The sequence below is a fragment of the Pantherophis guttatus genome, chromosome 8, assembly GCF_059756535.1.
Source record: "Pantherophis guttatus breed Tessera chromosome 8, ASM5975653v1, whole genome shotgun sequence".
In the NCBI taxonomy this organism is placed as follows: domain Eukaryota; kingdom Metazoa; phylum Chordata; class Lepidosauria; order Squamata; family Colubridae; genus Pantherophis; species Pantherophis guttatus.
Genome location: NC_142070.1, coordinates 25,412,612 through 25,426,032, shown reverse-complemented (window position 1 = coordinate 25,426,032; position 13,421 = coordinate 25,412,612). Strand labels below are relative to the sequence as shown.

Genomic DNA, 13,421 nt, shown 5'->3' with positions numbered 1-13,421 from the left:
ATATTAATGCTAAGTATACAATACTCCACCCTGCAAGAAAACTGATAATCCAGCATTTCAAATTAATTAACCAATCCACGTAAACACAAATCTGTGCTTAACACAATAGTTTATGTTTTATCTTTTTCAGAAGTGCTTTTCTGCAATATTCAGGGTAAATTCATGAAAAGAAAAAGAGCCAATCTCATTATGGAAATTTTACAGAACTATATACAGAGCTACATAACATATATTGAAAGGGGTTTCAGAAAAATTCACCACAAGCAGGGATAAAGGAAGTGGAGCAGGTAAAGAATGCAAGCATCATTAAAACAGGAAACAAAATATCCTCAAAATGTCTCCTTCTTCACCGCACACACTATATACACAGGTTCTCCAGTGATAGCTTTTCATGGGCATTTACAGAGTACTAACAATTATGCTTCTGTAACTGAAGTGCACAAAACTCAGAGAAACTGAGAGGGTGACTGAGAAAATTGATCTGGAACACAATTCTTGGTAATTTAACTCAGAAACAGATCTTCCAAGGTTCTTGGGTCCCAAAAACAGAATTGCAGCTTTAGGAGCTTTATGTAGTCTTATTTCCAGCGCTATCTTCACCACAAAACTATAGAAAAAAATACAATTCTTATATTCTTTGTTTCATTCCCTTAAACTTTATAGGCTGATATCTGAGAAAAGTCCACCACAGTTGAGGTTCCCTGAGGCTTGCTATGGGAAAATACAGAACTTTTTCACTTGAGAATTCATCAGCAGTAACTTTAAAATATTATTTATATATGTAGAAATCCATGTGGAATTTGTCCCTACAGACAGGATCCCAAACAGGACCCCAAATACCAGCCTTTGTGGTTTAGTATTTTCTTGTTGTCAAACCAAGGACACAATGTATTACAGTCCTGGAGAAGATTTTGTTCTTAATAGATTTGTAAAAGGTTTCTTTTCAATTTATTGTTCTTGCATCCTATGTTAAATCCCCTCCTGGAGAAAAAGCTGTCAATATGTATTTTGCCAACTTTCAATCTGCAATTTAAAATGTATCAGTTCATGTAAACATGGATATAATGGCATTGTCAAGGCTTGACATTACTTAACGAACCCAAGAAAATCGGGACTCTGAGTTTATTGAGTACATCGTATCAGCACAGCTTCAATAAAAACCAATTCTAAATCTTTCCCGTGGTTACAGAATAATTAAACTAGGAAATAAACCCACCCCCAAATGTCATTGGTCATGTTGGCCAATTGGGTTAATTGGTGGTACTCCTTCTCCGACCTTATCTGTTGCCAGTAGAGATGACCTTGGTTCTCATGAGAAAGCTCTTTGTTGTGTCTAGTAAGGCATTCCAACCTCCTTCCTCCCTTCCCCCCCTGTGTAGTAATTGAGGAACAGAAAGATGACTGCTGCCAGGTTCAGTTTGAAGTTGACAGGTATTTTCTTTTTTAAAAAAAATTTTTTTAAATAATTTTTATTGAATATAAATATTAAAAAAGACATACGTAACATATACACAACGAACATTTATACAACATATACACAAAAAGAATATAATTTCTTCTTAAGCATTTTTTCAGAGTGACGTTCTACAATTCTACTTATAATATATTCCTTCACCTTTCTGTAATCTAATAATATTTTTATTACATATATATGTATCAATCGGTAATATATCCCCTATATTTTTTGTGTATTTCTAATTTTTAACCAATTATACCAACTATTCCATATTTTATAATAGTCTGATTCTTCTTTTTCTTGTAATTCTTTGGTTAACCTATCCATTTCAGCGCATTCTAAAATTTTCCCTATTACTTCTGTTTCACTTGGTATTTTTTCTTGTTTCCAATTTCTTGCGTAGATTATTCTTGCAGCAGTTAATATGTGAATTGTAAGATATTTAATATCCTTAGGGTATGATTTGTTAAATATTCCTAATAAAAATGTTTCTGGTTCTTTTTCAATCTGTGTTTTTGTTATTTGTTCCAACCATTTTTTGATGTTAGACCAAAATTTCTTTGCTGCCGGGCATGTCCACCATAAATGATAGAAAGTCCCTTGTGCCTTTTTGCACTTCCAACAAATTGGGCTATTTTTAGGTTGTATTTTTGCCAATCTGGTTGGAGACATATGCCACCGATAAAACATTTTCAGTTGGTTTTCCTTGTACGCCGTTGCTTTCGTTAACTTTAGGTTTTCCTGCCAGAACTTTTCCCATTTTTCCAAAGGTATTGTGTGTTTGATATTTTGAGCCCACTTAATCATCGTTTCTTTGACTGTCTCTTCTTCCAATTTATAGCGTAGGAGAAATTTATAAATTCTACTAATTAATTTATTTTCTGAATCTAATATAATTTTATCTATTTCTTGTTTTTGATTGTAAATTTCATATGTTTTTATATGCTCTCTATATTTAGATTGTATTTGAGTGTAAGTCCACCAGTCTATTCCTCTGTGTAAATCTGTCTCCAATTGTTGTTTTGTCTTTAGTTTGCCTTGATAGTCAATTATATCTTTATATCTAATTATTTTTGTCTTATCTGTTAAATTTGGGTGTCTAATTGATTCCGCCGGTGCTAGCCAATTTGGTATCTTCATATAATGTTGTTTTTTAATTTTAAGCCAAATTTGTAATAGTGAGTTCCTTATTGTATGTGTTTTAAAATATGAATGTGTTTTGTATTTCTCATCCCACATAAAGGAGTGCCAGCCAGTTTGAAGTTCGTGTCCCTCAATTGTTAAAGTTCTAGAGTCCTTTAATTCTATCCAATCTTTGACCCACGATAGTACTGCTGCTTGGTAGTATATCTCCCAGTCAGGGAGTGCAGCTCCTCCTCTATCTTTTGTATCCTGAAGCAGTTTAAATTTTATTCGTGGCCTTTTCCCTTGCCAAATAAATTTAGATGTTATTTTATTCAGCTTTTCAAAAAACGGTTTATCTATTTTAATTGGGGTGACCTGAAACAAATATAGAAATTTAGGTAATATAATCATTTTGATAGCCGAAATTCTTCCTAGGAATGAAATGTGTAAATTTTCCCATTTTTCTAATCTTTCTTTGTTTGTTCTAGTAATTTATCATAATTATTTTCTTTAATTGCTGATGTTCTTGTGGATAAGCAGATTCCTAGATATTTTATTTTTTTTGTTGTTTGAATTTGTATATTATCTATCAAATCTTTTGTTTGGATTTCCGTAAGGTTTTTAACAATTAGCTTCGATTTATTTTTATTAATTTTTAGTCCAGCCACTTCTCCAAATTCTTCTATTTTTTGAAACAAATTAGGTATAGATTCCATAGGATTTTCTGTCAAAAACACTAAGTCATCAGCAAAGGCTTGAACTTTGTATTCTTCTCTATTAATCCTTAAACCTTCAATTCCTTGATCTTCTCTAATTTTTTTCAACAGGGTTTCCAATGATAGAATATATAGTAAGGGGAAAAGTGGACAGCCTTGTCTAACTCCTTTTGTTATATTAAATTTGTCTGTTATATCATCATTCATAATTATCCTTGCTGATTGCTTGGTATAGATTTCTGCTATAATTTTCCCAAATTTTTCCCCAATTTGCATATTTTGTAGTTGTTCAATCATAAATTTCCAATTTTGGTTATCGAAGGCCTTTTGGGCGTCAAGAAAAACCAACACTGCCTGCTTCTCCGGGTGTGATTCATAGTATTCTAAAGCATTAAGTATTATTCTCATGTTGTTCTTTATTTGGCGTCCCGGCAGAAATCCATTTTGGTCTGGGTGTATATATGTATTTAATACTAATTTAATTCTTTCTGCCAAGATTGCTGCAAATATTTTGTAATCGGCATTCAATAATGAAATAGGTCTATAGTTTTGTATTAACTGGAGATCTGTGTCTTCTTTTGGAATGATTGTTATTATGGCTTCTGTCCATGAATTTGGTATCTTGGCTTTCTCCATAGCTTCATTATATAATCGCAACATATTCTCTCCCAATACTTCTTGCATTGTTTTATATATTTCTACCGGTAGCCCGTCAGGACCCGGTGTTTTATTGTTTTTTTGCTTTTTCAGTACTTCGTCTAGTTCTAATTTGGTTATTGGCCTATTGAGAGTAATTCTTTGTTCTTCTGTGATTTTTGGCATTTCTGATTTCTCTATGTACTGTTTTATTTTATCTTCCTCTATTTTCCCCTGATTATATAGATTCGCATAAAATTTCTTAATAATATCTTTTTTGGCCTCTTTACTATGTTGAATTTCTCCTTTATCATCTTTCAATTGGTATATCATTCTTTTTTTCTGTTCTTTTTTCAGTTTATAGGCTAGCCATCTGCCCGTTTTATTTGCGTGCTCAAAATAGTTTTGTTTCGCCATTTTTATTTTTTGGGCTAGTTCTATTTGGTTTATCAAATTCAATTTATGCTTAATCATTTCCCATTCTTCTCTTATTGTTTTGTTCTGGGGCTTTTCCTGGAGTTTTTGTTCTATTTGTTTTAGGTCTTTCTCTAATTTATCTAATTGTTTTTTCTTCTCTTTATTCTTTTTCCTCGTATATGCTATTACTAGGCCCCTTATATATGCTTTTAAAGTATCCCATGTGTTTTGTAAAGAGGTTTCCTCTATTTTATTTATCTGAAAGAATATTTTTACTTCCTTTTCTAACATCAAATTAAATTCTTTTTCTTTACATAATCTTTGGTTCATTGTCCATCTCTTACGTCTTCTTTCCCCTTTCCAGTTTATGAATAGTGGATTGTGGTCTGCCCATTGGTTTGTGCCTATCTCAATTTTTTCTACTTCTGTTTTGATACTTGGGGTCATCCATGCCATGTCCAATCTTGACCAGGAGTTATGCGGATGGGAGTAAAAGGTGTATTGGGCCTCTTCTTCATGTGTTTCCCTCCATACGTCTGCCAAGTTTAGTTCTTCAGCCATAGTAAAGAATTCTTTTGGAAGTATTTCTTTTTTCTTTTGTTTTTTTTTCCCAGTTTTGTAGTCTTTCTTTGCATTTACTATTGCATTATAATCCCCTATTACACAAATATCATCATATTCTAATTCTGCTAATTTTATATGTAGGTCTTTAAAAAAAACCTGTAGTTTTTGGTTAGGTGCATAAATCCCTACAATTAACATTTTCCTTTTTCCTATTTCTAATTCAACCATCACCACTCTACCTTGCTCATCGGTATAAACTAGTTTAGATTGTATTTTTTCTTTTACGTAAATCACTACTCCTTTTTTCTTTTTTGGGGCCAGAGATAAATATAATTTTCCTAATTTGGGGTTTTCTAGGATTTTTTGATAATCTTTTTGAATGTGTACTTCTTGCAGACATATTACATCTGCTTCTAATTTTCGTAATTTTGTGAAAATTTGATTCCTTTTCTTTGGGGCATTTAAGCCATTAATGTTTACCGAAAAGAGTTTGATCTGTTCATCCATTGCCTATTATATCTGTTTTTTGGTGTTTCTTGTTTCCATCCGTTCTCTAGGTTTTGCACCTTCTCTCTGTTCTCTCTCTTTTTCTTGCCTCTGTCTTATTTCTTTTTCTTCCTTTGTTTCTATTGGTTCTTCTTCTTGACTTTTACTATCTGTTTCCTCCTTACTTTCCTGTTCTACTTCTAGTCTAAAATGTGTGTTATGAAATTCTCTTGCCTTTTCTAGAGTATCTATTTTATATCTTTTGTCTTCCCACGTAATTAAGATCCCCTCTATTGGCAACCATCTATACATTATCTTGTATTTGATCAGTAGTTGTGTTAAAAATTGATATTGTTGTCGTAGATTTCTTACTCTTCGGGGTATCTGTTTTAAGATTATAATTTCTTTTCCATTATAGATCACCGTTTCTTCTCTAGATTTCTTATAGGCTTCATCTTGAATTGATTTTTTTAAAAATTTAACATGGACTTCTCTCGCCAATCTGTGTCTTCTTATATAATTTGTTTGTACACGATAAGTTTCTTCCAATTGTCCTTTTATTTCTTCTGGCTCTTTTTGTATCATTCCTGCAATAATCTCCACCATCTTTCCTTCTAAGTCCTCATTTTTTTCTTCTGGGACATTTTGAAAACGCAAGAAGTATGAGGCCTTTTCCATTTCGAGCATGGCCAAGGAATCTGACATTTCTTTGTTTAGTTGTAGGGTTTTTTGTTCCATTGCTTCTACTTTTAATTCCACGTGATCTATTTTTGTTTCCGTTTTCCTAATTCTCTGTTCATTTTCTGCTATAGAATTTTGAATGCCCCCAATTTTATCTTTCATGGTCTTAATATCTTCCTTAACTTCTCCTAATTCATTTCTGATCTCTGCATGGAACGTTCTCATTTCTTCCTGATTTTCAGCTATTTTTTCTTGTGTTTGAAGCAGTGTTTCCTGGATCTTTTGAAACATATCTTGTATTACATTAGGTGCCATTTCCAGTTTTTCTTTTTCTTTTTCTTTCCCCATCATGCTATCTATTGTTTTTTGTTGTGAGGGGGAAGGAGTCATTACTAACGTACTAGTTGTAGGTTTTTTCCCTGTCTTTGTTATGGTGGATGTTGTAGACATTTTTAATATTCGTGTAAAGCTTTCCAACCTTAACATCAATTATTAAGTTATTCCTTAATATCTCTTTTCCCCTCCAAATACTACTTATACACCACACAACTTATATATAGTTATATTATATTATATTGCCAGTTATCCCAATTAAGCAATTAATTCTTGTTCACAGTATAAATCTATTTACTTATCAATCAGGATTTTAATTTAATTTTCTTAATTTTCTAATTAGCAATCTTTTCAGTTACCCCCTTTTTTCAATCAGTCTATCTCAGAGATATATAAAAATCAGTCTTTCGCTTTAACAATAATTCCTTATCTAACTACAATTCCACAATACAATTTATAGCTATAAAAATATTGTCAACTTATATATTTCTTTCAAATATTAAACTTATTAACTAATTAAACAGTTCAAAATTAATAATTCACTTAATTTTTATTTTCTTTAGTCCTTATTGTCTTCTTGCTTTACCTCTCTCAGTCTGTTCTTTCACAATCATGAAAAACGCAATCTGTGTCGTCTCAGTCTTTTTTTTTTTTTTAATTTCTTCTCCCAGTCATCGGATCTCTGCATTCAATTTTCAAATCTTTTTTTTTTAAACTTGAGTTCTTATTATCCAAAGTTATTTGTAAATCCAGAGTTCGAAAACCCGACAGATCTTCTGTATCCGTGAAATTCACCACTTAGTCCGGTATTTCAGTCTCTGCATTCGGTTTCCAATGTTTGGGGTTTGAATCAGTTATAATTCCCAAGATCAAACAGCTTGTCTCTATATCCACAAAGTCCACAGGCTGCTCCCTTTGATCAGCTGTAAAGGTCCGCAGTCAGACCGCTTCGAGCGCTATTTCTCCTTTTCTTATATTTGCTTAGTCATTCTATGGGATTCTCTCTTCCGCGCTATAATTATTCCCCCTTTTTTCCTTCTGCTCTTGTATCGCCGCTGTTGTAACTCACTTATCTTTCTCTGATTCGCTCGCGCGTCCCATTTGCCGTCTCTGTTGTAGGTGATCTATCTGACAGTCACTCGGATTTGCTTCCACTTTTTGCTTCGATCTAGGCGGGCGCCATCCCTCCTGTCCGCCGATAAGGCCGACTTCTTCTCCACCAATTTAAGAGGTTGATCGCTCGACCTCCCTGATGACAGCGCAACACCAGGGGGCTTCGCGAATTCCTCTTTAATTTCCCGATCCCTCCAAGTTCGGGAATGCCCCTAAAGAGCAATTAATGAGGAAATTTGGGTTTCAGAGACGGAGCCTCCGTTTCCTCACCCATTCGTGATGACGTCACCGCCGGAAGTCCCCTAAGTTGACAGGTATTTTCTAATCAGGATGACTGGGGGACAAAGGGAGCTGCCAAAAAGTCAAAATGGTGGTTGCAATCTCATTATCCATGTACCCTTTATTACAAAAATGCAGCATGTCCAATACCAATTTTCTTTTATGCATTAACTAGCTCCTACCATTCTGAAATGATACTGTATAATGTTCATCTCTCATTTTATTTGAGAGATTAAAAAATATGCAAAACAGAATAAAAAACTATCTTGATTTTTTTTCCCATTGGTCCATAGTAGAAGGATACAATATATTTGTGTTTACAAATTTTATTAGTTTATCAAAATATTAAAAAGGTTATAGAAAACTAGGGGAAGAAAAAAGGGAAGAAGATAAGATTTAGGGTAGAAAGAGAAAAAGAAATAAAACTCTATCTTGATCATCTGAAGATCTGTTAATGTATTATTCTTTTTGCGTCAGTTGATAGTTTCTTTTGTACTTTATTTAAAAATCTACTGTTTTTGATAGAAATGTAATTGCTTTATTTAAAAGAAAACATTCCCAAGTCTACTTGTTTTTCAACAGAATGTTTACATGTTTAGAAAAATATGATCAATTCAGTATCATATAAAATTACATGAATACAGATAGAATTGCATTTCAAAACATCCATACAAATATTTTTAATATTTTTAAAACAAAAATGTAATTTTACTCAGAAATGGAAGGGAATGAAATTACAATTGAAAAAAAGGAACCAAGAGAAAGCAAAACTGACATCTTCTACCCTTAGATAAATATTCAGTTAAAAAAGCAAGTAAATTTGCTTGATTGTTCTTTTAAAACAGCAAATTTTGGCTTCAGATTTGGGGAAGAAAATCTGTTCCCTTATCATTAGCTTTGATTTTCTATTATTCACTTTAAAAAAACGTGTTTAAAAAAAATCGGCCGAGAGTGAGCTTGTTGGTTTGACTTTCTATTAAGAAAGCCATTGGCAGCTGGATGTTTCTGTCTTACTCTGGAATTTTAGCAGTTCACTGGACTTGGCATCAATTATTCACAGGGGATTGGGCATTTGAAAGTAGTTATCTATTTTTTCTTTCCATTGTTATCATGCTCCTTCAAATGCACCAGCAACTAAGGGCATAAAATTATTTTTATCATCTTGACATAGCTCATTGAGGTTATCAAGGACTTGCTTGAAGAGCCAGTTGTTTTTGATGGCTTGGTTAAGTCCAATTGGGAGATGTATATCATTTTCAGACTGAAAATATTTGGAGTATTAACTGAGATTGATACTGTTACAAAATGAGCACCTGATAGAACTTAGCAAAAATGTCTCCCTCCAATTATCCATCTACTTGCAAGTTATAAATCTGGACACCTTTTGGTAGTTGGAATAAATTTCCTAGCTTTAGAAGAGAAAGAGAGCTTGTGACAATAGTGGCAGGTTCTTAATTTTTCTGCAATGCAGACTTTATTATAGTCCTTCTGCCAACATTTTGCTCTGTATAGTCTAAATAGAGTGCCACATTCCAGTGTACTTTGGACAGAGAAAGTACTGTAAATCTATTTTAAGTTAAAATAAATGTATGCTCTTTATGCAACAGTTTTCATACCTCCTGGCACTTAGTTTTTCTCTGTTTCTTACACCTGCATAAGTACACAGAATCAAATTGGTTGGTTGCTTGCAAACCTTTCATTACCATACTAGATAATATCTTCAGTGCTAGAAGCCAGTCGGGTTTGCTCTCTGTTTATATACAGTAGCTTGTCCTATCAGTATTGGTAGGTTGTTGTTTTTTCCTTCGTAATTTCTTGGTAGATCGTTGTTTAATATTTTATTGTTTGTCTGAATTGGTAGTTCCTTAGCATATTGCTCATATGCTTTATTGTTTATCTTGTGTTAATTTAATAGTTAATTCCTACTTATCTGGGTGTTGATAATAAAATAAGGGAGGCGGTTTGTTTCCTACTTGCAAATTAGAACCCTACCATCACTGATCCAGGTGCTAAATTTCTATCAACAATGATTTCTATAAGAGGCATAAGCTGTTCTAATCTTGGAGTGACGACATTAAAAAATATTTTATCTTTCATTTTATTTTTCTTGTCTCATGATTAATGCTGCTTTACTGTATTTTTTTCAATTTTCTCCCTTTTCCATTTTTAAGTTTATTTTTTTTTAACATTTTATATGATTTAATAAATGAGAAGTTTGCAAATTATTTCTTGATGGATCACTTCAGGATTTGAAGGATCTGCAACTGACAACTGGCCATTCTTATTCTATGCCTTTGTAATGAACGCCATTATCCTAACAAATATGCTACCAAGAAAAGTTATGTCATTCCTGAACTGGAATTAAATTTTGCACTTTTTCAAAAACATGACCTTAGGAACAAAAAAGAGCAGGGCTAGCTTTACTATGTAGCAGCTGTAAGAGCACATCCTGAAGATCACAGAATAGTATCACACTGGAAGACAAAACTATATGCAAAGTGCATCCTGTCTTATACTTCTTAAGATAGTTGTCTGCACTCAAGTGTTATGGAGAACATTATCACAACTTTTACAACGACTGCCAGGCCAACTGGCTTCTTTAGGTGTCAGTTTGTCTCAGGCTGTCCTTGAGAAGGAAATATTTTTTCTGCCTCCCTTAATACTTTGCTGTAGCCAAGGCTATAGAATATGATTAATAGTTCTGAGATCTGGAACTTGATATATGCTATACTTAGAACCAACTAATTTGTTTGTGGCTGGGGATCACATATTTTTATACTTTATTTTGGCAGCTGAGGGCCACATGGAGTGTAGAAGTAATGCAAGGATGAAGTGAGAGGTCTCAAAGCTGGAAGTTTTCCATTTTGAGGTTTTGCTGTGTTTTCTACATAAATTGTTGCATTCGATCTATAAGAAACTGACTGCACCTAATTTACGTGACTTGTCACCAAATTTAGTCAAGCTGACCCCTCTTTTCTCAAACAGGCTCCAGTTATCATCAATTTTTGACATAGGTCTTTTGTGAGGCTCTTGATCCACAGTACAATGTGAAATCTAGGGACTTTAGAAGGTGTTCTACTGTACTTGGACAGTTGGATAAATACATAATAGATATTTGTTATGCTATAAACCAGGGGTGTGAAACTCAAGGCCCGTGGGCCAGATCCGACCTTCCAGGTGCTTAAATCTGACTCACTGGGCTGCCCCGGAAACAGCAAAGGACAGGCCCATGGTGCCTGAGCCCTCCTGAACTCTGTTTTCACAGGCAGAGGGCTGCAGGAGGCCGTCACAGCTGAAAACGGAGTTTGGAAGCCTGTTTTTGCTGGCAGAGCGCTCAAGCCATGATAGGTGCCCCCAACCTGAGTTATGTCGAACTGGCCATGCCCCCCCTGGCCATGCCCCCACTGCCCCCCCCCCCCGAGGTCAAACACAACCCTGATGCAGCCCTCAATGAAATCGAGTTTGATACCACTGCTATAAACTATCAGATTGCTTGTCTCTGTCCATCCTTACACCGCATGTGGGAAACGAGGTTAGTGAATTACTGATTGGGGAATGTTATGGACTATAACTATCCCATTAAATACTGAGCCTAATGCTTTTTGTCAAATAGAAACAAAAAAGAAATGAAAAATTCAATAATCTAAATATTTGAAAATATTACCCGGTTGCAGAAAAGGGTGTGAAAATGTTATTTTCTAGATCAAAAAATGGTGCTATTCATGAAATCTAATGCACAGATGATAAAAATCTTGCACTGGCCCTACCATTGTGTACTAGCTGTTGAAAGATGGCCAAGGAGAAAAGTTGTTGGAAAATGTGTGTCTTATATTTTTTCAAGCTACTTTATTGTACTCAGGTGCAATAGAAAACCATAATTTGCATCAACATTTGAAACGTGCAAAACAATTTGAAAGTTGCAACACAAAATAAATTGGAGTGCTCTTCTGAGCTCATTGCTTGAAGTGTCAAAGCAGCACATTGTCTCTAACAAATGCTACACAGTCTCTGAGGTTTCCCCATATAACCTGAACATAAATGTCTATGGCCAGATGAAACTTCTACTTCTACTAAGCTTGCTACTAAAAAACTATTAAAGCAACATGCCCAGATACTCTCTGTGTATCTGTGAGCTATATTGTGTAGACAAAATGCTGTGGGGAGAGCAAGGTGAGGGGAAGGGGGGAGAAGAAAAAAGTATTTCCGGGAATTTCAGATTCTTTCTATGCAATAGTAACCAAAAAAAAAACACACTTTATTTTAGGTGCAGTTGTAGGCAATTTGGAGTTTTGAAGATTATATAAAAACCAAAAAGAAAACAAAATGGTTTTTTAATTATTGTTTCATAGTTTTTGATTTTTGAATAACTGGAATCCTATAGACATTATTATTCTACAATAGTGAAATAATTACCCACTACGTTTTCCATATCATTTTTATAGTGAAGATTAATTTTGAACAGTGAAAATAATAGAGAAACTCTGGAAATTGTGGGGACAGGCATTACTTCAACTAACGAAAAACAGAGGTGGGTTTCAGCATGTTCTGACCAGTTCTGGAGAACCGGTAGTGCAAATTTTGAGTAGTTCGGAGAACCGGTAGTAAAAATTCTGACTGGCCCCACCCCCATCTATTCTCTGCGTCCCAAGTCCGAGCTGATCGGGAGGAAATGGGGATTTTGCAGTAACTTTTCCCTGCCACACCCACCAAGCCTCGCCCACCAAGCCACACCCACAGAACCGATATAAAAAATATTGAAACCCACCACTGACGATAAACTCAGTGAAGTGGTGTGACCAGTGTCTTCATACTATTGCTAAGAACATAAGCCCAGAGAAATATCATTGCCTTATATTTATTGTGGCATAACTGTGCAATGAAATTCTGTTGTACAATTCTGGTGATCAATGAACAGGAAGAAAAAGTTCTGTTCAGAAGAATTTAAGGATTTTAAGATCCCGTTTGGTGCAGTTGTGAGGGAATCAGGCTAGAACTGAGATCTAGTCCTGCCATAGGCACAAAGCCAGCTGGGTGACCTTACGCCAGTCACACATTCTCTCAACTCTAGGAAGAAGGAAATGGCAAAACATTTTGAAAACCTTGCCAGGAAAACTGCAGGCAGTTGCCAGGACCCAGTACTGACTCAAAGACACCAAAAGAAAAAAGAAAAAGAAAGCCACTAGAATTTGCAAATGTGGACTTCTGCCTGTAATAGAATCACGCCAGTTTCCAAGCGGATTAAAATATTTGAAGCACATGATGGGATGCGGAAGAGTGTGCCTCAAATCCTGGACTCAGCAGTGCCTAAGTGGTTTTAATCACTGCAGGAACATTCTTATATACCATAAAGCATTTGGGATACAGTTTTTGGAAAGCTTGATAGTAGCAGATGTACATCTGCCCCTTTTTGGAATTAAAAAAAAAAGCCCAGGAGTGCTATGGTTTAACTTTGACAGAAATGGCTCTGGGTATTTTCCTTTTAAGTTCTGAAAGCTTCAAAAATTATGTCCAATTATTTAAAGAATGGAGCTTGTTCAATTTTATTATTTCAGATTTGCCATTCATGTTTGTGGCAACTAGAGAAAACTATAATTTTGATCTTGGAGTGATTGATT

General features: G+C 34.5%; 1 protein-coding gene across 1 annotated transcript in view; it reads right to left on the bottom strand.

Annotated features, from left to right (window-relative positions):
* The window catches only part of LOC117679973 (uncharacterized), a 294,700-nt gene that overhangs the window by 228,920 nt on the left and 52,359 nt on the right, over positions 1–13,421 (bottom strand). The window lies entirely within an intron of this gene.